The sequence below is a fragment of the Haliotis rufescens genome, unplaced genomic scaffold (assembly GCF_023055435.1).
Source record: "Haliotis rufescens isolate VD_foot unplaced genomic scaffold, xgHalRufe1.0.p SCAF_11, whole genome shotgun sequence".
Classification (NCBI taxonomy): domain Eukaryota; kingdom Metazoa; phylum Mollusca; class Gastropoda; order Lepetellida; family Haliotidae; genus Haliotis; species Haliotis rufescens.
This window is the reverse complement of record NW_025963791.1, coordinates 24050681-24078002: the sequence shown is the minus strand read 5'-3', so window position 1 is coordinate 24078002 and position 27322 is coordinate 24050681. Positions and strand designations below refer to the sequence as shown.

At 36.8% G+C, this 27322-nt stretch overlaps 1 long non-coding RNA gene across 3 annotated transcripts in view; it reads left to right on the top strand.

Annotated features, from left to right (window-relative positions):
- The window catches only part of LOC124132861, a 107179-nt gene that overhangs the window by 63887 nt on the left and 15970 nt on the right, over positions 1 to 27322 (top strand). The window contains exon 1 of one of the 3 annotated variants that reach the window (XR_006860832.2): positions 17284 to 17458. The exons of 1 other annotated variant lie outside the window; for it this stretch is intronic. This is a non-coding gene — a long non-coding RNA (uncharacterized LOC124132861). Of the gene's footprint in view, positions 1 to 17283; positions 17459 to 24300; positions 24383 to 27322 lie in introns of those variants that run through there. One more of the 3 variants, XR_006860833.2, reaches the window with a different exon arrangement.

Sequence of the window (27322 nt, the reverse complement as noted above, 5' to 3'; positions counted from 1 at the left end):
AGGGAACAGACGAAATTGTGTTTCGCGGTACATATGTTATATACATGCTCTATAAATATATTTGTAGTAAACAATGAGCACATGTTTAATTGTATGTAAACATATATGCACACGTGTCAATGTAAATGTACAATCTATTTATAATGTGTGTTTTCCAGTTCAGTGTTTTTTATGTGGTCATTTTTATGTGGTCATATGTACAAATTCCATGCACTGAACACTTACAGTCTGATTGTACATATTGTATTGTGTATCATGTCATCATTTGTCTTCAGTTAGGTAAATGTAACTAAATTGAATAACTATATACACATTAATTTTAAACGCTCCTACCAAAACGCACTCCTGTGTGTTTGAAGATAATGCAATCCCTTTATGGTCATATGTACGTATTTTACTTTACTCGATACCATATATATATTGTCTTAATATTCACACTTAAAAAGTAAAAATCATTAAGCATTGATCATGTTGATACAAGTGGAACATTATCTGTGAGGACGTTTATACACTGTCAGCCACCGCATTCTCTTGATTTCGACATGTTTGTTAGGAGGACGTAGGGGGCTGGGATTTTTTGTTTTAAAAATGGTATCTGTTCCCGGAAATGCTGAAAAAGATAATTTGTCGTCAGGTTTTCCCCAAAACATTTGTCACTGTACACGCTGCATGATCTGAAATATAACGCGTCGTGGTTGAAAAATGAAAGGGTAATTGTTTGGCGTCTCTTTTCAGAGTAATTAAGGCGTGTTTTAAAGCGCTTATATATTCTGTCTCACCAACCATCCTACACCCCCACCCCACTACATTCACACACATTCATACACTCTTCACCCACACCACACACTGGAAAATAAACTGATCGGTCTCTAAATATAGCAATAATAGCATATATACGTTGAATTATTTAAAGACATGTATCTAGGGAAAAGGTATAACTTTGAACCGGGTTGTATGTCCTGTCTCGTAGTTATTAAATATGAAAACACCAAAACAATTTACAGTTTTCAAAGCACCACTGATTCCAATCCTCATTTTTTGCTAGAAATGCTTGTGAAAAGGTCTATTCGTTAGGGTGCATATAGTCTGAAATACAAATAGCATTACATCTTCTGAATATACTTCTCAAGCAGTCTATCATGACGACTATAATGAAACAGTAGATGTGCGCATATTTATGCTTTGGACTCATGAACTTTGCCTTTAGTAGATATTTCTCATGATTAAAGAAATAGGGTTTTACATATATTATAATTTACACATCGCTTTTGTTAAACACGTGTATTTAAACTTCTTTGTTACTTACTTGTAAATATGTATTATTTGACGATACTAAATTATTATATAGACCACCATTGGCTTTCCGAAAAAATGTGATCTTGGTGATATTCATATCTATATATTCACGATATACTGAAATAATAAATCAACACAAGGAATAGTCTCTATCTATAAAACAACTACAGAACATACAAACCACACACAATTGATTGGAGACGGCTTCGTAATGATAAAGTGCTTTGTTAAACCCGCCTTCAAAAAGGTGTGAACGAATTAACAGTGTACGCCACACTTGTGTATAATGAATGACTGATTTATCGGTCATGTTGCATCATCATTGCGGTACATTAGTACCCATACACGCTAATTACTATCTTCAATGAGATAATTGTTAATGCAATAATAATAACTTTTTACTATATCATCTTTATATCATTTATGTATAAATTCTGTGATAATTCGTCTCTCATAATTCTATTGAATGGTTCTGTACATTTTATCTATGTCAGGTTGTATAAAGCTGTTTTATGTATGTACAGGGGTGAGACGTTAATAAACTATTGTCTGTCTGTCTGTCTGCAAGTTATGTTCGTGTCAATTTCGCGAAAGAACATACATTTACAAGGTAAAGATATTTCAGAACAACTACTTTGCAAGATTGATATTGTTCACTGTGTGATGTGATGTCCTTCAAGATATATCTAATTGACTTGACATTTAAGTTTTCATTTTGTACATGAGCATAGCAGTTTTCAATTTAAAATGACACATGAAATGGTCTTCAATTTGGGATAACATGTTTTGATTGTAGGCTTTATGTATTTGTATACTACTTTATTGTATATTATAAGATATTTGTGTGTTTTTTTACGAAGAGCATGCTGGAAAATCTGTTCAAAAGCAAGGATTCTTAAATGTCGCATGACCGACATTCTGGAACCGTCCGAATGAAACGCTTCTAGTTTTTTTGTTCAACCACCATGTTCTGAAAATATACATATACTTGTATATGTATCGACAATCGATGTAGATGAGTAAGTGCCAGCAGACACATCAGTGAATTAAAAGAATCTGCAACTGTGACAGTAAAGGTATCACTACCTTTTAACCGGAGTGATTCCATGTTTTTTAATCGCCGTAGGTTGCAATAATACCACTATAATTTGGCGACCGGTAATTCATAGTGTTTGGCCGAGACGAACCAAGTGGTTGACAGCACTGCAATGATCCAGTCCATCGTGGTACTAGGTGTACTGTCATGCTTCTAATACCACGGGAGAAAGGACGTGTATGATGGTGTACATCTGGCCGTAATATAACGGTTCATCATGATATATGCCCTGTCATAAGACAACCGTAATATAACGGTCCACCATAGTGTATATCTAATCGCATGACAACGTGATGTAATGATCCATCATGATATATGCCCATCATAGTGTAAATGTAATAGTATGACTAAACGCAAGTCATATAACGTTCCATCGTGGTACATATCAGTATCCAGGCATATGGCAAGCATGATATAACAGTCCATCATGATATATATCCAGCCATATAACGGTCCGTTATCCAAATCTTTTACATCCTGTCATCTGACAACCGTGACGTCAACTGTCCACCATTGTGTGTATTTTGTCATTTGACAATAGTAATATAACGGTCTATTATGATGTATACATTATCCTTTGATAACTGTATTATAACGATCCACCATGGTGTATATTCAGCCGTATGGCCATCATGATATACCGGTTCATCATCCTGTATATTTAGTCATCTGATAACCGTAATAGCACGGTCCATTGTGATGCATAAACAATTGTATGATAATCTTTATATGACGGTGCAGTATAGTGTATATCCAGCCACACTACAACCGTGATATAACCGTGCACCATTGTGTATATCTAGTCATCTGACCCCTGTAATATAACGGTCAGTATGATGTATACATAATCGTATTAAAACCGTAACTTAGAGGTCTATAATGGTGTATATCCAGCCATATGACAACCGTGATGCAACGGTCCATCGTGATATTGATCCAGTCATATGACAACCGTGATGTAACGGCCCATCGTAATATTTATCCAGTCATATGACAACCGAAATGTAACCGTCCATTGTGATATTTATCCAGTCATATGACAACCGTGATATAACGGTCCATCGTGATATCTATCCAGTCATATGACAACCGTGATTTTACGGTCCATCGTGATATCTATCCAGTCATATGACAACCGTGATGTAACCGTCCATTGTGATATCTATCCAGTCATATGACAACCGTGATTTTACGGTCCATTGTGATATCTATCCAGTCATATGACAACCGTGATGTAACGGTCCATCGTGATATCTATCCAGTCATATGACAACCGTGATGTAACCGTCCATTGTGATATCTATCCAGTCATATGAAAACCGTGATTTTACGGTCCATTGTGATATCTATCCAGTCATATGACAACCGTGATGTAACGGTCCATTGTGGCGAATAGCCAGTCATCTGACAGCCCCTGATATAACTGTCGATTGTGATGTATATTCAGTAGTATACAACCGTGTATTTGTTTTGCGAGTTTTTTTACATGTATATTACTTCGCTCTCTTTGTAACGGACCACCATGACGTATCTAGTCGTCACGCCGAAGACCCGGGTTCGATTCCCAACATGGGTACATTATGTAAAGCCCATTTCTGGTGTTCCCCGCCGTGATATTGTTGGAATATTGCTAAAAGCTGCGTAAGACCAAACTGATTCACTCACTCATTGTAGTTAGTAATGCAAGTGTGCTATTCCAATATAAGATCGAAAAACGATTTAGATATGAATATTTCCTACCAATGATTTCCTCACACGCAGGATCGGGTAAATGTCTCACCTATAGCAATCCAGATTAATTATGACATGGTACATTATGTTTATGTTTACAATTTCCGAGAACTGATAAAAATATAGCATATTATGGTAATCAAAGTAAATAGTACATACACGTTTTAAACGATTGCAGTAATGGCCTTTTCACTGGAATTAAGTTAATATAGTATGTGAGTTGTGTTTAACGCTTTTCTTACCTTTTTGATTTATTCATTCGTGGAGAAGCAAGAATTATCCATCATTTAAAAGATATTTACTTCTGTCTTGATTATTCACTGAAACAGATTCCATTCGGCGCAAAGGGCCAACAGCTGTGAAAATTACCTCACACATTTCCAGGTATAACGGGTAGATAAATAAAAACATCTCGTGACGTCTAGTCACATTATGTGGCTAGCTCCCTCTTCGTGCTGAATTTCTCTGTTGTTTCGCTGTGACATCTTTGCTGATTTACACATTATGCTGATAGATAACTATTCCTGCGACTGTCCGAACCAATTAAGATAAGAAAATCCTTTACAACCATATAGACATTAACTGCTGGGCAAAGGAAAGTATACACCTATATTTGATGGTGGCTGAACTTAAACAAAACAGAAATGGTGACGTGCATATGCCGTATCAAGGAACATACACGAGTATCGCAATTTCACAGTAGACAGTAACGAGGTACAGGTTTTTTCATTATCAATTTGAGTGGTCACTTTCTTTTTCCCGGCAGTTCATATTGTATCTCCAGGTAGATGTTCTTGCTGTTCTATTGGTCTATTTTATACCGTCATCTTGCTGCTTTTGTTGGATGCATGTATAATGCATCATCACATGTACCCATTCTGGTGTTGCCAAAGTGAATAAATCGTGTTGCCATTAATATGTTATTGTCTCTTGAAACACCAAACAACTCGCATGATGCCGATTTTATAAAATATAATAAACATATTCACAGACACACAGACACACACACGGTCAAACAAATAATTCTTTATATTGTATGTAACTATAAAAAGAACAGATCATAAGAAAAGAAAGTTTACTGAATTAAAACAAAATGATTTGTTTTGAGTTTTTAAACCTAGCGATTAAAAATCCAAACATAAATTTTGTCAAATATACACATGAGCATTACGCTCAAAGTGTGTCGTCACTCTCATCGTAATCCCTCTTCACATAATTGACACCCTTATGTTTGCTCCTCTAAGCCGATTAGGGGGGTTGCCCCTCCCGAGTGCACATGGGCGTTCAAGACAGCATCGGCACGCGTGATTGATTTTCAGACAAAATCGATGACTTTGGGTTCAACTGGTAATACGTGGGCGATTTATCACTAAGGTGGCGATAACCGGCTACTTTGATACATCAGTTATGATATCCGTCATTCATCATACCCAGTAACCGTGGCATCTCTCCCGTGTAGCTCTAATATGTATGTAGTCACTGGGCAGTGTCTCAGGCATGTGATGTAATTTAGAAACAAGAATGTAGTATGTCGTAATATGACTTTAGTGGATTGCATTGCAAAATTTTCAATATCGCTTTACACTATCTCTGACACGGTGATAAGTTCACCTAAATATATTGTATAGGTGAAAGTCAAAACAAACTCAGGTTTGTTTAAACAAATCTTTGAACTCTGGGTGTAATACGTAATCTCTTAATAAATATTATGACAAAGTTGTGACATGCTGAGAGTATGGATTATTTTTGGAAAGGAATAATAATGACTTTAATAATGCACATTTGCGTGTCAAAATACAGGGTATATGCAATATGAAGTCTAAAAAGCGAGTTTGTTTTAATGGCACGTGATGCGTGCAACAGCTTTGAATATATTTGACCTTTTAACAAAACATTGTAATGCGTGCAAGAACCCAATACATTTTGGGGATTCGTATTCTTACAACATGACAGCCGTGAAGAACTGCAATAATTATTCACTCACTAACTATCCTTAGAACTTATATCTCTCACACAAAAGACGGGAACAGTTTCTAAACACTTACTATGTATTACGGTCGTATCAAAATACTATAAATAATACACATTTAATCATTTAATAACGGGTTGGTTCTCCCATCTATAGCATTATGTTAAAAGCATATGTAGCAAGAGCGACAGAGAACCCTGCATTACACAATGCAAAATATATGATAAAGAACAGGTAGAGGAGACAGTTTACATACAATTATTTCTGAAGGTGTTCTGTTCATTGACTCATTTATATAAAACCTTTTACTGAAATATGATTATTTCCCACAAACTGTACAAATGGGAGCATTTCATTTCAGGTATATCGAGCTTGAAAGGTGACTAATAGATTTGTATCGGAAGTTCATGCTAAAGATTGTTCACTTTTTGAAATGTCAAAAATTTACAGGACATGATGTTTGTTACAAGAAACAACATTATCATACAGCAACATTCCGGAAATTAGTTGAGATTCTATATGAGAATGAAAAGCAGGAATACACTAAACTAATATATTACAATAAAACATCGAATATATTATTTTGTGAATACTTACAAATATCAACGTTAAGGTCTTTAAAGTAACTTAAACTACCATACAAAATGTCATAGTAAATGAAAACTTTTATTCATGGACATATTTCAACGCCAGAGATTAACCAGTCTCGATTTACAGGCGAAACAAATTTATTGGGCGAAAAAGGCAAAATAGCAGTGAAAATAATTATTATATGAATGGATCAATGAAAACAGTGATGACACCAGGTGTTCGCGAAAAGGGTAAGCATGGTCTTCCCTTCGTTCTGTGAACTATTTAAGCATGAGACGAGGAAGGAAAGAGGAACCTGATACATGTATCTGACTTATACGTTTACGCTCTGAATTCAAATATATACTAGTATATATTACATTTATCATATGTAATGACCATGTAAATACTAAGTCAATCGTGTGTGTCTTCATTAAGAAAAGCATCTCACATTATTGTACAAACCGACGGTTCTCCTGCTCTACACACGAAAATTATCCATGCCTTGTTTATTAAAAACTATATCTTCCTGATCGTTCAAACTAGTTCCACGAAATGGCAGTTGTCACTTACTTATATACGCCAAGTAAGCCTCTTGCCTAAAGAAAATATTCTGCGGATTAATTTTGACAAACAGCACAATGCATCCCAAAACAAGATATATGGGCCATCCGTACAGATAATCTCGGACTAAAAGAACGTTTTTGCGTTAAAAGCATAATCTAAACAAGTGAAGTGGCGGTCAGATTTCAAAGTGAATAAGAAAGTGTCCCAATTGCAATGTTAATTATTAATCGGGTGTCGTTCACATATCAAAGTTGTTATCAAGCTTCTTCACCATTACATTTTCCGAACCTTTTTTCAGGGTGCTGTAAGGTTGTGATGTTGCGTAAATTTCCTGTATATGTTGATTCTTCTATTAAATTCGCTTTGTAGAAAGTAAGTTAATGTTCGTCATATATATACATTCAAAATTGAACTGAGCTAGTTCAAGCATTATTAGAGTGACTGTATTAAACCTTATAATGAAATTAAACACAGGAGGTGCCGAGACAGGACGTGTAATTTATCACAAAGGGGTGGCGCATACCTTGTCCCATGTAGCAAAGCTTCATCAAAGCTTAACAGAAAAAGTATGTTTCATCTGCAAACATCTACGTTCATATGATTAACGAGTTAATAATCTATTTCAGTAAGGAGAGCGGTAAGACTCGCACACTGTTTTGCTAAACTTCAAGGTATTACTCGTATGTTTGTCTAAAATACTTTTTTTTATCTTATCTCTATGTCATTTAGCCGTTTTCAAACATATTCGCTTTAACGTTTTAATATAAATATTTATTTCGATATCATACTTTGATGACACAATAGTACATTATATATTTCTAAGTTGAATCTAAATATTGTATATGTCACTCTGTGCAGGTGATGACAACACATATACTAGCTCTTTTAAATAGAAAATGGATACTTGCATTTTGTGCACAGAGCGTCTGACTGTATGGTGATAAATGTGTTTTTGAAACATGTGATGTTTTGAATAATTTGCAAACTACGCTATTAAATACCCGAAACTCCTTTATGAACGCATGGAGAGAAAAGCTGTCTAACTTAATTCACTTTGATATCAGGAGGAAAAACCAATCGCTGATGGATCAGCTGCGAGTAAATGCACTGTGAACCATCTGACTGACGACGATGGAGAAAATAAGTTGATTGTTGATGAGAAAAAGCTTTCTGATCGAGTTAGACATCAAAAGGTCATTACAAATGAAATTTGATTTATTGAGGACTTTTTGTGCAGTTTTTATCAGATTGAACTCACGCTTAGAAAAGCATGACAAGGCAACACCTACCATACATTCAGCCTCGCTTCAATATATTTCCCAACATGTGTGTCGGTGAAGTGTAGTACATAGAAATACAACTTAAATACAAAAAACAATTCGATCACTGATAATTTTTAAAAAAAACAGTAGACATACAAAAGATTGCGTTACAAATCAACATGTATGATAAACCAGAGAATGTTGTCATGTATGAGGATATATCAAGTGTTTAGCGTTTCCATTCTGATGTGTATGGGTAAAAGTGTATGTAGCTGCTTTCATTTCACAAATACCACAAGGTGGCAAACCCGGTCAGCAACTTATATGTGTTATTTACAGCATTGTCATGTTGCTTTGATAGTTATTTATGCATATTCGTACCGAGCTTTCACGAGCTGTAGCTGCCACAAACTGCCCATTGTAATATAAAAACAATAAATGATGAGTACCACCTCTAAGTTGTATGTTTAAGATATTGTGGTCTTTTATATGAATATGCAGCTCAAAGTGTCTTAGTACGTCTGAATGTGTATTCACACAATGAAATAAAAGTGTTCTGTGGATGTTTCACAGCTGTCTCTGTGATGTTTTTGCTTTAATACTGGCCTCCGGCTTCTTAGTACTGTGCATAAAACGGATTGGGCAGGTTGAATATATCAATGACTGAAATAACATACATACTAAACATTAGAATATGGTTGCAAATAAAACATAATGATGTGTCTGTATGCTTCTTAAACGAACATTAAAATGCCAGCATCACAGTATCTATGTACTCTAATCAGTTCACATTTACAGAATGTTCTAGTGATTCCAATAATGGAATATTCTTGCATTGTTAATAAATTCTATCCTTAAATACATGTTTCAGCCCTGGTTACAATAAGTGTGCACTAACCTTCCCAAAACAGCCTTTTCTAATACCCGAAACAATGCGCATACATGCATATACATAGCATCACTGATAAAATGTGTTTTATTTGTTTTGCCCCTATACATGTATCTTCTATTTAATAGTATTACAGTAAATGATATACACACAATAAAAAAATATCACAATATATTGTAAATATAGAAGAAAAATGTCGACCTATGTAAAATCTTCACATACCGCTATAAACAGTAACACTATCTAAATGAGTTCCCTATCGTCTCTTCATCACAATATTGCCTACAGAAAGTAGTATAATAAATCTAACGCGAACATCGAAATCAGGAGGTGACTTACCTCCACAAACAACAAACACAGGCGCTTCATGAATTTGTGTGATATGAAGCCTTGCCCTTTTCTCCACTAGTATTTAATATCGAACATATGAAAAAGTGGTGTCAGCAAAACTATAAAAATAAGTCCCTCAAATCCCTCATTTGGCCCAAGGAAGACGCTTTCTTTGTATCAAACACAGTGTAATGGTTGGAGATTTACCTCTAGTATGGAGCTCCCTATTTCATGACAAGTGTAAATCCATCTTTAATCTATGTTTGTTTATTATAGCTCCCGTTTTCCCTCCTAATGTTCCGCGTGCGTGTTTTAGTCATTCAGAGAGACAATTACAGGATCATCATATATATACATTCAGCTATGAGTAAATAGGATGTTTAAAGAAAAGGTTTCGTATGTTCACAACATTGCAATATGAAGCTTTAAGAATTGTTAACCTACAGTTCAATACAGACTCAGCATCCCAATTCGAAAGAATGGCTACAAAGCATGATGGCGAAAGAAAAACTGATATTTTTTTATAAAATATTTTCCGTGAAGCTAATGTATTGTACCTACTAAACTAGTTTTATCTTATGTAAAAAAGTTTTATTCCAACCACATATCATTTATTTTAAAAAGTGACCAATTATATGATTTTAGTGTTCCATATCACAGCTGTGTAATTTAATTCAGACTGAGAGATATTTGCCTTTTTATGGTTTGTGCATAGGCATCAGACAATTATTTAAAGTGCATGCTGATATTTAGAATTGAAAGCAAGACATGGAAGTCCCATGCTGAGTTTCTATATCTGCTTCAGTTATCCAGGTAGGCTTAACGTTTGGACATAATTAATGCGTTTCGACATCGTTAATGCGGCATATGAAGGATGGGGGCCAGTGGGCCTCTGATGGTTGTCATAAACATCACCAAACCATAGACATATTTTCTGTCTCATGAATAAATACGCGTTTACGAGACGGAGATTGTCTCATCATTTTACTTGGCTGACATATTCACTAAAATGTGTTGATAAATCCTTTGAAAATAAGAGCATGGGCAATCCTTTAGCCATATAATGTTTTGTCATATACATATACAGAATATAAAAGTAATTTATTTCTTCTATGACTTCTGATTACGTCATTAATGCGTCTTCAAGGTTCAATTATGTCTTTTTGACGTCACTGATTGTACCGAATGTGTATTATGGCCATGTAATACTTCAGCGTGGATTGATTTAAAAAAAAGAAATATTTCTAATGTTGAGTAAACTATATAAAAAAATTCATTTGACTATCCAAGGAATTTAATTGGAATATATATTATTCCCCCATATACTTACCTTTGGATCATTGGTTTTTCAAAAATGATGATTATGATTATATTATTTCTTTTACGGAGAGGATATGTGTCATTGCCTCCTGTGTATGTTGTAATAGCCTACTAAAGTTGAAGGAGTGTTCATCTTGGCCTGATGGTGTGGAACATGCGAATGCTTTCAGTCACTGGGTTGTCTGGCCCAGGCCTCATTATAACAATCCGACGGGATAATGTAACGATAAGCTGTGTGTGGCGTGAAAAAAAAGCGTTCACTAACTCACCTATATCATAAACTATAACATTTTCAAGTAGACGTCTGACGGGATAATGTGTTGATTGAGCTACTAAATCAATCATTATCTGAAAATAAACTGGTTTGTCATTGGTAATGAAGTTTAGAGTATTTGATGGAAGTTAAAGTACATTAAGCTTAACCCCGCAGGACGCAAATATGAAACGATAACGCCAGAGAATAATCACTCTGGATTGTCTGCCGAAACAGATTTTATTGGCAAAACCTTAGCTGACACCGGGTGTTCGCGAAAAGGATAAGAATGTCCTGATCTACCGTTAGCACCCGCTACCCACACAATTTGCATGAAAAATAAGTGTTTGTTGCCTGAGGCCGCACAGCAGTATGCCTGCTAAACCTGTATCGGAGGATTGGTATCAGGATGATGCATGGAATATAACTGTAATGTAATATTTGATGTTCCCGGGGTGGTATGGTCAGATATGACTTTATCCACTAGCATAAACCATTGATCGGCCATACATTCAACAAACACTTCTGATATGTGTTCTGTTACCACTTCTTTTGCATTTCTTCCAGAAACAGTGAAATGAGTTTGTAGCAATATTCCCGCAATATCACGACAAGGGACATCACAAAGGGGCTTCACACATTGTACCCATATAGAAAATCGAACCCGCGTCCTCGTCCGTTACGAGACAACGCGTTTTCCCCAAGGTTACCCAACATGAGTACTGTAAGCCTTTGTCAAGTTCCCAAAAGCTCAAACACAGTAAATGTGGCCATTGTCAGTTACATAATCGTGTTCTGTGTGTGTCAAGTTTCTGTCTAAAATAGTTTCCAATATTGAGCGAGTATGGGGATTTCTTATCATTATGGGAAGGGTATTATCGCTTTTGTTTGCATACATAAATTAATACATTAAACTAAAACAAAAACTATAAGCATACATGTTAGCAAACACTGTCTGTATTTGTCAGTGGTAAACATGAGCGACATAACAGAGCGTTGGACGAAGTTTGATATATTATCCCAGAGTACTGTTCATAATCTTATCAAGGAAATAAGTATAAGAACACACCTGTCATAAATTGTTTTTTTTGCAGATAGATTTCCCTTAAGTTTAATACACCTGCTTTCTCAATAACGCTGACAAATTGTTGAACGGTGATAGTACTCAAGTGAAGCGCTGGCGATGCCATTCTGTGTCAGACTTAAGTGGATATACGACTTACTTATAAACATAAGATCAAAGAGGTGTTATCAGCCTGCATTCAGTCGTATATTTGAAGTCAATCGTTAAGCGTATAAAACACATTTGACGATGAAGTTTATTTCACAAAAAGCTCTTCTACTGACACCTGGTGCGCCTTAGCGAAGTAATTTGGAACTTTCAAAGCAGTAAATCAAACTATATTGCACCCTTAAACTTGCTACATTTCGCACCTGTGATACCATGTCACTATAGAAACCACACATTCAAAGTAGAGAGGATACACCTGAATGGTAAAGTGTAACTAAATTAAATGAAGTATTTCCTTCCACTGGCGTTAATGATGTAACTCGTCAAGATGTATGAATTTAGGAAACGGTTTACATGCTCATGCCATTACCGTCCAGTGCTTTTCAGACAGGTTAATCCATTTGTCAATACCACGATCTCCGTGGCACGGGTCATTCTATTGGTTGAGGTTTAAGACAAACAGCGTTATCTCCCCTGAATGTTGTAACTAACTCCAACGGCTGAACGTGACAGGTACCCTCAACGAGTTTCGTAGTTTCAGTCAAATTGCTCTTTCAAACGTCCGGCCTAAACAATCAGGGTGTTCGGGGTTCATGTCATTATGAGAGTCCGGCAAATAACAACTTTTGTTTCCTTATCTTCGCTAGCCACGCGTCGTTTCAAAGCGTGCGAGAGCACGTTATCACGTGAGAATTCGCGGCACGAAAATTGATGACGATTGGCCCATCTCACCCCTTCGCTGATTGGCTCATTAATCACAGTCGTGGATAATATTGAAGGAAACAAAATAAGTCTCTTTTGTCAATTTGAAGCAATTTATGATAGGGAGTTAATTCTCGGGTTGGCGTGATATCGGCCTGCACCCGATAGCTCGAGCCGCCCCGGTAGCCACCCAATAGAAACGGGGTACGGGGCAAAGGGCAGAGGAATTAATTTTCTCTTTTCCTTTGGACTGTCAGGGCCGAAGGGTACAAAAAAGTGTACCCTCCCCACACTCTAAGATATGTCCATCGGTTCTGAAGCAAGGGTCGCCATGATTAATATGATCTTGCAATTCCATTTTGGTGAGTGGTATCAAAGCACTCTCATTCTCAGTGCAAAGTACTTTATCATGACAAACAAACACATTCGTTTTTATACTTCCACGGTATGTTGTACAGTGTCACGTAAGAATCTGATTTATTGGAATCCACATCTGGATCGATTTGGTAGCCACCCCTTAAAAACTGCACTCAGAACACCAATGTAGATTCAATAGTGTTGAAGGTATTATACCTCTTAAGAAAACGTTGTAATAAAAAGTCCCAGTTTACGCAACCGTTAATCCACGTGTTTCAAAATAACGTGTGTTCACAATACATATCATCTACTGCAATAACGCTGTGTCAAATAATCTATTGCCTAACGTAACCTTTAAACGAATAAACTGAAACTTTGTGATTACGAGATTTCAACGGTCACGACTTTTCCCGCCTTCCACTTAGGAAAGACTCTGGAGACGAAATATCGTCTGCGTGCAAAGTCGAGCAGACGGCTTAGTGGGGTTTGCAGACGACATATTAAAGTGAACCATTTATCCTTCAATTCGTTGTTTTGTGATCACTGAGAACTGCGAAGCTAATCAGCACGCGTATATCAACCACGAGAGCAGGAGCTTTATTACCCACCGTTACTGTGCCTAACATATATAATAAATTTATCATAACACAGAGGGATTAGACCCAATCGACAAGTTGCCATGCTTTTCAATCATGCTCGTGGATTTTGGCACGAGTGCGAGCAGCGATGGGGGCTGTATCACGGGGATGGCATATACTTCTAATCCGTGAGCTCACGTTGACCAATAGCGCAGCCACATAACGCTAACAACTCCTCTGATACTTCCCTTAGTAAAGCCAGCAGATTTCACAAATGAACGCAGGGATATGCACTGCAATAAATCTTAATACTTTCACAGGCAGCCTGCGTTTCCTCCATAGCTCAGACACGCGACGGCAGCTTTGCCTCTACTATTACCTAACAATTTCTCAATCAAACGCGGAATCATTTAGCGGAACAACTTCTTCTTTCATTTCAACAATTGTTAATATGATCAGAGGAACAGGAACAGGAATTGTTGACGTCATCCAACTCCCACGACTACGAAACCATGCTAAAACATACAATATGAAGCGTCGAAATGTGACGATACATTGTTTATCACTATCTTAAATGACTTCACATATGTGAACTTTGAGCAAACACTGTATGTCTCAATGTAATATCTTTATCCGGATAAATCCCAAATGTTCCATCTTCTAAAACGTCATAAAAGATATTTACAAAAATAGCAAATCTTTAAAACGGATCATACAAGGTAAAGTAATATATCCTTGACAATCAGCTATTGTCATAAAAATGTTCAAATAGAAAAAAAAACGTGATGAAAACTCATAGCTGAGGGAGGTGCTAATTTAATATCATTTGGGGCAACATATGCCACTTTAAACAATTCTTCGTTTGCTTTAGCATGATTAAATATAGGTGCCCCCTGCTAAGCACCCTCAAACCCGAACAACACGTCAATCTCATTCATACAATGTTTACGTAACTCTCAGATACTCAATCTAGCAGAGACATTCCAATTTAGTTAGTTGTTAGTATTATCTCAGTTTCAAGGAGCTTGAGGCAAATTCTACACACGTGGTGCCAAGGGAGATTACTCTAATTATCATTATCAATATCTACTTAATGACACTTGTATTCAGACGCGAGTCCTGATTTTTTCCCACAATTTATACGTGGGTCCTTTTTTGTACGACTCGGCGACATTATCGCATTGCCATTTTTTATCTTTTTTAAGAACGCACATAAATTGTTTCATACTGAATATTTATTGGCGCGAGACCAGCCTGTTATTCGTACCGGTAAGAGGTATATATCAGTATGTGCAATCATTATTTAGGGCGATCTTGAGAAAAAGGTTAAAATTCCCCAACCACCGATTGTGTTCATTGGAAACGAATTAACGAAAATACAGCTCATATGAGATTGTTTTCATTTATTTATTTCGATGTCATTTTGTACAAAGTAATTACATTGTTTCAAGAAATACCCACCTACTAATACATGCCTAATCTCCACGTTGTAAATCAGCGACTTTTGCAGAAAATGATGAACGGCTACAATTAAGATAGGGGAATGACAAAAGTCTTTGTTTTGGTCTTTCATTCGAGTGTATTTGAATCCGAGTTAAACTTTATGCGCCAACTAGGTCAGAAATAGCATGTTTTACTATCTGTAGCTAAGTAAAGTCCAAAGAGGGGTTCGGGGTTCGCTGTTACGGCACGAAGTTTTGCCGGGTGGAGGGATACCGCCATGGCCACACACTCGCTGCACAGGAACGTGTTCGTCCCGAATGCCAGTTAGTGCTTTGATAAGGACAATCCGGTATACATTTAGTGATAACCGGGCTATTTATCATCACATGTAGTTCACCATGCTGATATAATGCGAGTAATATATCAACACGTCTAGAGGAACGGGTACTATTTACGAGTGCGGTAGGATTTGATTTGAACGCACTAAGTGGCGTTCAGGCCTTGTGTTGCCTTATCGTAACCCTTTGAGTGATGAGTCGCAATGATTATTCTGGTATTACTAATGTGTATTAAATCAGCGATAATTATTAATACACGTGCCCGAAGCTTGTGATCACACAAAGGAACGCTAACAGACCAGGTCGTTTGTCTTAATAATTTCCAAAGATTCTAACCTCATGTGATATCATTTATCCACGGTTCTTATAACACCCATCTCCTCTAAGCGAAATGGGATTAAGTCTTTTCGTCGCACTCTATTCTCTGTTGTCATCCTGTGACAATAGTCACCCCGCTTGTCATGGCACTGTTGGTATTTTATCATATCTTCCTCACAACTCCTTTCTTATGTGGAAAAGATTAAGCGCACTTTACACGGAATGGTAGATAGAAAAGAAAACATACTTAAATTGTTAAGAGTGAGGGGATTTTATTGGCCACAAAACTCCCTTAATTGTCGACTTTATGAACGAAATGTATATTGTTTGGCTTTACGGATCAGTCCGGAATTTCATGGCGTGTCAAATTTATTTCAAACAATGGATTTTTGACACTTGTATGAAGCTAATCTAAGACCAACATCTACATACATATCTACATATCCAGGCAATTGAACTGTATGTAAGAAAGCTATCTAACTGGCGTTCTTTCGGGTAAACCATATCAGCATTATTTACCGTTAATCACTGCAGCAATTTTAACCATCTTTAACAGATAGTAATTAGGTGTCAAACGGGAGCAATACAAATGTCCAATGTTAACTTGACTGATCATGCTGTAATACATTTATTCACGAAAGCACATGTACACCATATATGAAACACATATTTGATTCCGATAATTGTTGTCTTCACACTGACATGATGTATATTTTTATTGATTACATCGCCTGATTTATCACGGAATAAGTGTAAAGACAGGTAATGCAACAGCGTGACAGGCGTCGTTCACATGTATGCTGTAGCAGACGACACCTTACTCCTCGATAGGAGAAGCAGACGACTCGGTGTTGGAAGCAGACGACATCATTATCAAGTGGACAATATCACACAGACGACATTCCAAACCATGGTCTTGTTCCTACCGCCACAGACGCCCAAGAGGGGTTAGATTGTGACTGGGGCGACTGCTAATGTGTCACATTCAACAGATTTGTTTATCGGAAAAGATGAAAGTGGCACGTCACCTTGATACAAGCTTTTAGAGGTACCCGTGTTTGGGCACTAGTGTAATGGAGAGAGGGACTTAGCGGACAAACACAGCGCTCGGGAACACCTCGCGAAGAATGTCGCTCAGGATGTATCAAATCTACATCCGGGCATGTCTTTGATGGCTAATGGTAGACTTCCGCAAGGAACCGATCACAGTTAGTAAGGCTTACTATGTTTACTCTGCCGACAAATGTACTGTTCAGTATTAATTTAATTTGTAAACTGGCAACTGATTTCGCACAGTAGAAAAACACCAAGTCAAAAGCAATTATTTTACGTTGGATCACTGACCAATACACAATGATTTGATTTACACAAAATTCTTTCATAACCTTGTAAAATAATTCAAGGAATTAGTCGTTGATTGTTTTCTAGAGTCATCTTTATAATGACCTTGATCTTAACTTACGATGGACCGCCTCCGTGGTCTAGAGGTAGAGCGTCCGCTCGGAGAGCGGAAGGTCCGGGGTTCGATACCAAAAGACGTTAAAAGATGGTACGTTACCCTGTCTGGTGCTCAACATTAAGGGGCTAAAACAAGGACTGGTCGGCTCGGAGTCAGTATACTTTGTCTGAGTGGGGTATTCATGTTAAACTGCGGCATGGTATCTTAGTGTGCTCGCACTATAAATCGGCATCAGGAGTAGTACAAGCAGCCCCACACACACACGTGCATGCACGTCGCTATATAAGTGCAGTAATCTTGGACGCGACGTTAAACCCAATTTTACCTCACCTCACTTAGAGTGGGTGTAAGGGTAGTGTGAGGCTCCATCGAGGATACCTGGCGCCGACAGTGTAAACCCACATCATTGAGTCGTGAGTTTATCATCACTATTTGATAGTGGTTCATAAACACATGCTCAATATACAGTCAGAATCGTACAATCGTAAGATTTCTTATGTCAGTGAGTGGGTTTTAACGCCTCTTTTAACAATATTCCGGTTATATCACGGGGTGTCAGCTTAATGTCAGAGGAAAGACCGAAGTGATGCAGGTCTCAGACGTTAACCACTTCGGTGAAACCCACGAGCACGGGTATGGTGCTGACAAACCTATAAACATAATCGGGGCGAACCGAGATTCCAACCCACAATCATAGGTTTCTGTACAGCTCTGCACAGCGAATCGCGGCGCCTTAGACGACTGGGCCACCCGTGTCCCCAGATTTCTTATGAGTATGGAAATGTTGGTTCCAGATATCTTTTAGTAGCTGTTTTGGCTTTTGACGTTTTTTAATTATTTCTTAGTCGTTTATAAAATAACATTAAAAAACTTATATGGACAAACTGCGATACCATGCCTTCTGATGCATTAATTCAACAGATACATGCCTGTCTTATGATTATCATTATGTTCATTGTGATTATTGACCATATATGTTTGGGTAGACTTTTGTATCAACATGCTATGAGTTAAAGAATTTAAATTGACCATCACCGAATAACTGGCGTCTGGGAGAAACTGTAACAAAAAATGTAAAGGCAATATATGTTTGTCATATATAGACATATATAATATAATTTAACATTTTAAGAGACACTTGCATCATAGTGTTATCTTATGAATATGATTGCTTTGTTCTTGTTCTAGAATTAGACACAAGACGCCTGTGATATTGTTGTCCACAAGGAGTGGAGGCTACCGTCACGAGGGAGGAATGGTCCTCAGAAGCCTGAAAGGCAAACCAGAACGCATGAGAGACATAAAGTAAATAGTGTGACTAGAACATTGCCGGTCAAGTCGTAGTTTGGAGTATTTGGTGTACCCCGATGGTGTCGCCATTCACACTTCCAGTCCAGTCAAATACCGATCGTTTACGGCACTGCAATTCGCTGTGCAGAGATGTATCCTTCAGACGTGTCATAAACCTATGATCGATGGTTTGAATCCCTTATAATGTTCCCAGGTTTGTCAGCACCATTCCCATGCTCGAGGGTTTTGAACTAAGTGGAAAACGTCCAAACCCTCACTTCGGGCTTTCTTCCCACTTCAACATTCACGTTATTCAACCGAAACACGACGTTCAAAGCGACGTTGAGCCTAGCTTATTTATTCATTTAGATACCATGCACACCAATGACCCAGTACAATATAATGCTCACGTTGACAGAGAAATACGATTTTGCCATGCATATTTAATTCATTCTGTGTTACTTAAGAACTCCGATCTAGGGCACATGAGACATATACATTTACGTTTGGAAGGCAAAACATTTATTCGAAGCAAACTGAGCAATACCATGGAAACAATGAGAATCGCTATTCCACGCAAAAGGGTTCTTTGAAAAGTACGCAGGAACATGAAGAAATTGTGACTGTCCAAATATAAGATCTATAGTTTACACCTTCATAAAGATATATTATGTTCAAGCAATTCGTCCCGTCCTTTAGGGAGCCCGGGTTAGAAGTTGTTCCAAGCAACCAGTGCTGGTCACAGAAGGAGACTAAAGGGATTGGGGGGGGGGGGGGGGGGTCAGGCTTGGTTGATTGCGTGCCATTGTTCCCCGAAGGCGTGAATCGTTGCACACAATATCAATCACTGGACTGTCTCGTCCAGACACGATTGTTCAGAAACCAAAGTCACATAACTGGAATATTGCTGATTGCGGCGTTAAACAGCAAAAGAACAAAACATTTTCTCACTTACTGTTCTGATCAATACCTATACTAATAACAGTATAACACAGATGGCCTTGTCTGTTCGGGAACTATGAGTTATGTCAAATAATATTACTTATGAAACGTAACGTCAGTAAATATTTTCTTTTCTGTGTTTTTCTTTTTCAGTTTTTTTTGTATCATTTCTGATATATTTCTAGAAATCCTGATGTGGAACATATATTTGTAATAGTGATGGTCTATATTAATATTGAAGTGTCACATTTCTTTCTCAATATGCATAGTATTGTCATAAAAATCTAGCCTGGGATTGGCCAGAAACAAGTATTGATTAATGCCCGTTTTCAGGCTTTTCGATATGATAACATATTAAATCACTATTATAATCGGTGTTTGATATATTACTAACGTTCGACAATTAATGCTATTCTCAAGTGTTTGCTCATTTTGTATATTTTGTCAGTTATTTTGTTATGTTAAATAATGTTGCAATTTCCTGTTCATTTTGGAATGGTTTAACATTACAAATAATGCAGCTAAGATTGGACCTTATGTCTTCATATGACTGCTACCTACTGTTGAACAATTTATAAATCATTAAGGACATATGACATATTCGCTTTGCTTGACTCCCATTAATTGTTTCACTGCATATCATTGCCTTGTCCTACTGATATATATTATATGGAAAAGGAAAAAAGAACCTTTGTTACTGTAGTCATTTGATAAAAATACATTCGCAATTAAAGTAATATGAATATAGAAAGTATTTGATATTATTTCATCGAATGATCAAATACCCAGTTTCTTTGTTTTGTGTATTATTATTACAGAGATGCAAGCATGAATTACGTTATCACCTTGCCATTTTTCACCATGTGCGTTCCATGTTTGGTCTGATATTATTCACAGAGAAACAAATGCGAGCGTGATATTTGTCCATTTTCCGACATGTATATTATGCATATCATACAAAAGTATAAAGTAATACTAACCACTACATATACATAACGAACTATTTTCACTGATAGGAGTAATTCAATTCAACTTTTTACAATGGACAATGTATCTTTTCACGATTATCAACATATATCGTTACATTAAAATGATAACTTGTCATTCCATATTTATTCACGATCTGTAAAGTATTATCATAGCTTAATACAATCATATTTATGTCTCGGAAGATCACATTACAATTCCCATATGTGATAGCTTAACAAATCTTTAAATTAGAATAATTTCTCTCAATAGCCTTATTAAAAGAAAGATGAACGAGGCGTAAAGATCTATTATTCCAAAAGTAATATTAATTAAACTGTTTAAGTGATATTTGATCTTTTACCTTGTCAGCGACCTGATGCTGGATGACGAACGATGTTTACCATTATCAATGTTTAAAGAGCATATGCAAATCCCTCTTTGAAGATGCTGCCAGATTGGCCTATTGCTATTCCTCCCTTTGTCTGGGTTTACCTGTAATTGGCACCTTTATCCTTAACGCTGTGCAGGTGAGAAAAGAATTAGTCTGCAGCCAGGTAAGATTTCGAAATAAAAGAAGGGGCTAGCGCTTAAATTGACAGAGTCCTAGTCAGCAAAACTTCGATCATCTTTGAAGGTTTATCTGGATTCTTGACTAGTTTGTTAAGGTTTTCCGAACATCCTGTCCTCCTCGACAGATGCTATGGATGGAGGATTAAGGTCTCAGTCAGGTCTGTTTGGCACAGTACTAGGACAGATTACCATATCATTTGATGGAATATGCATTGACAGGCGTTGATTTTTTACCTGTATTCTAAGCTTGTCATTTGTCATATTCTATATAAAAGTCGGGATGCTTTTTTAATGCGTCTCGTTTTATAAGACCCTAATCCTGGGTGTTAATCTGACTACGCGCTTCCTTCGATGCTATGGATACCAACGAGTCATTTACGCTTTCTCTGCAATGACGTTATTTCTAGTATCCCCTGTGGCAATATATACTTATAGAACGTTTATCAATCATCTTGACTGGGTTTAGTATATGGAACAGCAAAATGTGAAATGATGACTATATAAAAGTGCGAACAATTTTGAGTAAGGGGCTTCATTGTATTTACACAAGCGTATACAATCCTTATGCGTTTTATGGACTACAGTATTATCTGAGAAAATACATGCAAATTATTCACTTGTATAGGTCGCTGTTTAGGATGACCAAACTGATTTGCTCCTCATATGGTAGAACATTGTATTGATACTATGCATACCCTAACCTTGCCTCCCATTATCTTACCCATCAAAGGCCCATTCGAATGGAACTTGCCAGGTGTTGCCAAGGATTTTCCCTTCAATAATTTACTTTACGGTAATGCTCATAATGATCGTTAAAAAAGATTTATTTGATTTACACATGATTTTTTATTATTTAATCAATCAATCGTTCGTTGCTTCACCTTTCATCCCAAAAAACGTATTCTAATTGTGATATTGTTGGCTTCAATCAGTGATCACTAGATTTAGGAAGAAGAATGCGAAATTGTAAAATATACTTTAATATTTATTTTTGCACATTTAACAGCAAATTAAGTCCAGGTTGTGGTGTATTTGATGTGTACAATCATATATTATATATGCAGTACTGGCAACTACAAATTGCGCTTTTTGTCATATTTTAGCTGTAGACATGCCACATTTAATTTGCAATGCTAATGCTTGATATGACATTTTGTAAGCACTAAACAACTACACAAATTTATATGGTGAGGTGAGGTGGATTGGGGTTTAACGTCGCGTCCAGGATTATTGCGCTTATATAGCGACGTGCATGTTCGTGTGTGTGTTTGTGTGGCTGCTTGTACTAGTCCGGACTGATGTCGATTTATAGTGCTAGCTCACTGAGATACCATGCCGCAGTTTAACATGAATACCCCACTCAGACACAGTATACTGACTCCGAGCCGACCAGTCCTTGTTTGAGCCCCTTAATGCCGAGCGCCAGCCAGGGTAACAACAAGTACCATCTTTTAACGTCTTTTGTAATGACGCGACGCGGACCTTCCGCTCTCCGGGCGGACGCTCTACCACTAGACCACGGAGGCGGTCTCAAATGTATATGGGAGTATATGAAATGAAATTTGATTTTCAATTTACATACAAATTCTAAAATCTTAAGTTATAACTGTATATTCATTTCTGTTGTTAGAAATGACAATATTCCATTCAATCAATGTTGTTTATACAACGAAAACGTGTCACGTGGTGTAGGCATAATTAAGGAATCATGGAAACAAGTAACTAGTTCGTCCGATTACCAACTCTCCATATCAAGTATGTCATGAAATGTATATTTGTTTGAGTTAATATTGTAATCAATTACACACGTGGGCGGAAAATGACTCGATAAATTAAAAACTGGAGAAGGATCTGCCAAATCAAGTACGTTATAGTGTAGATTCAGATATACACATTTGGGCGGGACATATCATTCTTCCTTACAACATAATTCTGTTTGTTTTATGTCTTTGATTATCATGTATAAGTATTTCGTTTAGATCTTCCTGAATTACAAAAATCTGTTCACGAACACCTGATGTCATCCCTGATTTTCGGTGATCCATTGATGAGTATGTTCTATAGTTACCTTTGATCTAGTTTAGCTGCACTTCTGTACATGTTATTATCTTTATTGGTCATATTGAATGGTCTGAACTTTTAATGAACCTACATTTTATATTAACAATAGAAACAGATGTTTAGCCCATGATGGGACTTGAGTGTGATTAATGGGTTCCATCGCATGCAGTAACTCTTAGAGCAACAACCACGCCAAAAGAGGCTCTATTGATGCTTGGCATAACAGCATATCACCCTAAGCATCCCATAAGCCAGGCTAATCAAACACCATCAGAAAACTATTAACAAACAACATCCACTTGTGAAATAACTCTAAATTTATCTACTGATTGAGAATTTGCATGAGTGTGTACATTTGGAGACATCAAATCTCAAATATCTTTGTCTTTGGAGATTTTCCATGTCGTTAGGTAAAGCTTGTTCTGTCCACAAGAATTGACCAATCTATCATTGAGATATTCAGGGGATAACTCAGCACTGGTTTGGTTTTACCAGTTGCCGGGATTCAAATCAACCAATGGAAGCCAGAGATTTGTTTTAAGAGTCTGGTAATGATATATAGATCCCTTTAAACCGCAGCTAAAGGTGCGAACGGTGCGGATAGGGGTAATTGTTCAGTAAACAAACGCACTCGGACAATTTATGACATTAAATCTATCAGGGGTGCAGCCTTTGAGATGTTTATGGAAAATAACGTTTTATTAATTATTTTGTGGATTTGTAATGTCAGTTGTCGGACCCTTCAGATTATGTATCTGTTTCTGATCGTCGGGTTCTACCTGCTCTATAGTTTCAAGAGAATGTGCAATTCACCAAAAGAAAGCTGTCACCGTATTCTCAGGTTTGGAAAATTTTATTTTTAAGACCAAATATGCCAAATTATCTTGCTATATTAGCCAGGTATATTTTAAACTTTTGACAGAACTCTGTCCATGTCGAATGCGTCATACAATAGATTTTCAAGCTATATTGACTTCAAATTTCACCGTTTTCACCTTAAAAAGTAGCAAGATGTAGCATCGAAATGTGTGTAAACAATTCAGAAGACAAATCTATCTTTTGTCTCCAGGTATTACCAACATTCAAATGCCTATCAAAGATCTAGGTTTTTCGTGTTGCCAAGTACGATTTTATGTGAGAGTAGAATATCTTTTTAATCATTTCGTGTTATTTATAAGTAAACATGTTCTGTGTGTGCGAAGGTGACTTTACGGTCATCTCTTGAGTATTTTTATAATTACTTTTACTTCTTTGACATTTCAAAATCATTAAACGCACGACAAGTTAACACGACACGTTTCAGTGAAAATCTTTATAAACCAGCGGGCTTCTTCCCTTACTTATCAAATATTTTATCAACCAATCTGAATTTTTAAAACAAATTATACATTCTTATATCAACATTTATCTGGAACAGAATCATGGAACACAGAAGTAACACGATACAAAACGATGTAAAACACCAACCTATGTTCGTATACCAATCTTTGATATGTCTCTCTCTATGAAAGGACGCAAAAACGTGAACGCCACAACCTGCTGTCATAACCTGTTACAGTGTTATTAGTAATATACTATATATCTATTGATATCTTAATATATAATGCTTACTTTTTGTTGTACTACTGTGTGGCTGTTCTTTAATATGCGTGTACTTGAATATAACATTTAGAAGAAAATTTGTTTGTTTGTCAAAAACAACATAGCAGTAACACGATACAAAACGATGTGAAGCATCAGTCTATGTTCGTATACCAATCTTTGACATGTTGTCCCTCGCCTCACATCTACATATCCCCCATAAGCTGACCAGATCCCCAAGTCTTCTCCCCACTTACTGTAAATGCTGTAAATACACCGTTATGACCACAATGCCATGCAGTCAATTTGCCAACCATCCTACCACACTACACTCTTCACGTCTCTTGATCTTTATTTACACAGAATTAAACCCTTGGATGTAGTAGTAATTTCTACCAAGGCCTGTTATAGACTCGCACACTGTAAGATGGATGGAGTTTGATATTTTTCGGGATAAAATGTTTAGGTTGGTTGAAGGTTAAAATCTCTCCTGGATGAAGTGGAATCCGTGGCGGTATTAAGATCTAGGGGTAATTAAGTTATATTGTTGCATGTGTTCGCATGCGAGTTACACTGTTATGTTTACGATCGTGGTTTATTTAGCCCCGACGCTTACTAGGTGTTGCAATGACGGTTAATAGGTGCCTCCTTTGACAGCACTCACAATAACATTGAGTATATTATGTAATACTAAAAAAACTGGAATATTTCTTCCTGGAAAAGTTTATCAGTAAAGTCAGTAATCTTCCTGGAATCGCCTTCCAGTAGTACCAGCTCTGTCGGTTTCTTGGAGGTTTATTTTTATGGACATAAGCCAGCAGAGATCTTATTTCGACCATATGTTTTTTCAAGATTATTGTTACTTAACAAAATGTGTATATAGATCGCAGAAAAACTATTACTGCAAATCATAGGTACAATATTGGTATAAACAAGTTAAATGTCGAGCCAATCTAGTACGCACATAAAATTAACATTAACTACAAACGTGTTATGAGCCAATATTGTTAAACTGTATACACACGGTGACGATCTAAGATACGTTGATGCTAATAAAAGGTGCAACCCAAATAACATAAGTAATGACAAGTATCTTGTAATGATAAGATTTCAATTTAAGGATGATGTTTTAATCCTAAACTCCCCTTGACATCCAGCATTGCCTTTGTAGTCTTATGTATGGTTAAGCCTGTTTTGAGTAAACCCAGTTTACCGTGTTCATACCTGAAGTAAATATCCAAAGGCGATACAACGTGTATCGCCTTTGGATATTTACCATCTAAGTGACCTCTATTGTAAATATAAATGTACGAAAATCTCGACAATCAAACACATTCCACTGGGTACAAAAGGCAAAAGAGGGGTGAAAACAGCATCAATGGGCCACTAAAAAATCTGTGATGGCACCAGCTGCCCGCAAAAAGGTCAAGCCATTCCTTCTCTATTGGCAGCCTAATAAAGGAAAACGTATCAATGGGTGTATGTCCATCCGATATATGCTACGCAACAATCGATAGTGATACTGGAATGTTTTATCCTGTTACAAAGGTAGTGGACAAAATATTATTGAATCATGTCCTTTTGATTAAATAACTTGAAATGAAGCCAAACATGATTCAGTTCCATTGCACAATCAGACACTATTTGCAGGACATCCCTGGGAAACAATCCATCTCGTTCAGCCCCAAACTGGACACTCAGTACTCGATGACTACTATCATGATACAGAAAAAGAAAAGTATGCATCCAATAATGCTTAATGACTATGTCATATTCACAGTAGCAGGGTTATTTTATGCATATATCAATGGATTCAAAATTAAATTATTTGTCTCTCGTCGCCCAGTATCTTAGAAGCGATACCTGTCAGTGGATTGATATATATTTTTATTCTCTTGTCTTCTGTGCTGATTATGGATTACATCTTATGTTGCGCTTATTTTTTAATTTATTCTATTTTCTTTTTTATTGAACGGGTTAGTTTGTTTCTTTTTGTTCTTAAACATTGTTGCTTGTGGCGTTTTGGTGTTCCTGCTCTTTTTATTTTCGTTTTTTTAGGGTTTACACTTGTCTGGTATGTGTATATTGGAAGTGTTGAATCATTATAACACTTACTAAGAGATGACATGAGATATGTCCGTCATCTTGCCACCTTGTTACAGGCCGGACTATGAAAGAGGATCAAATCAGATCTGCCAGA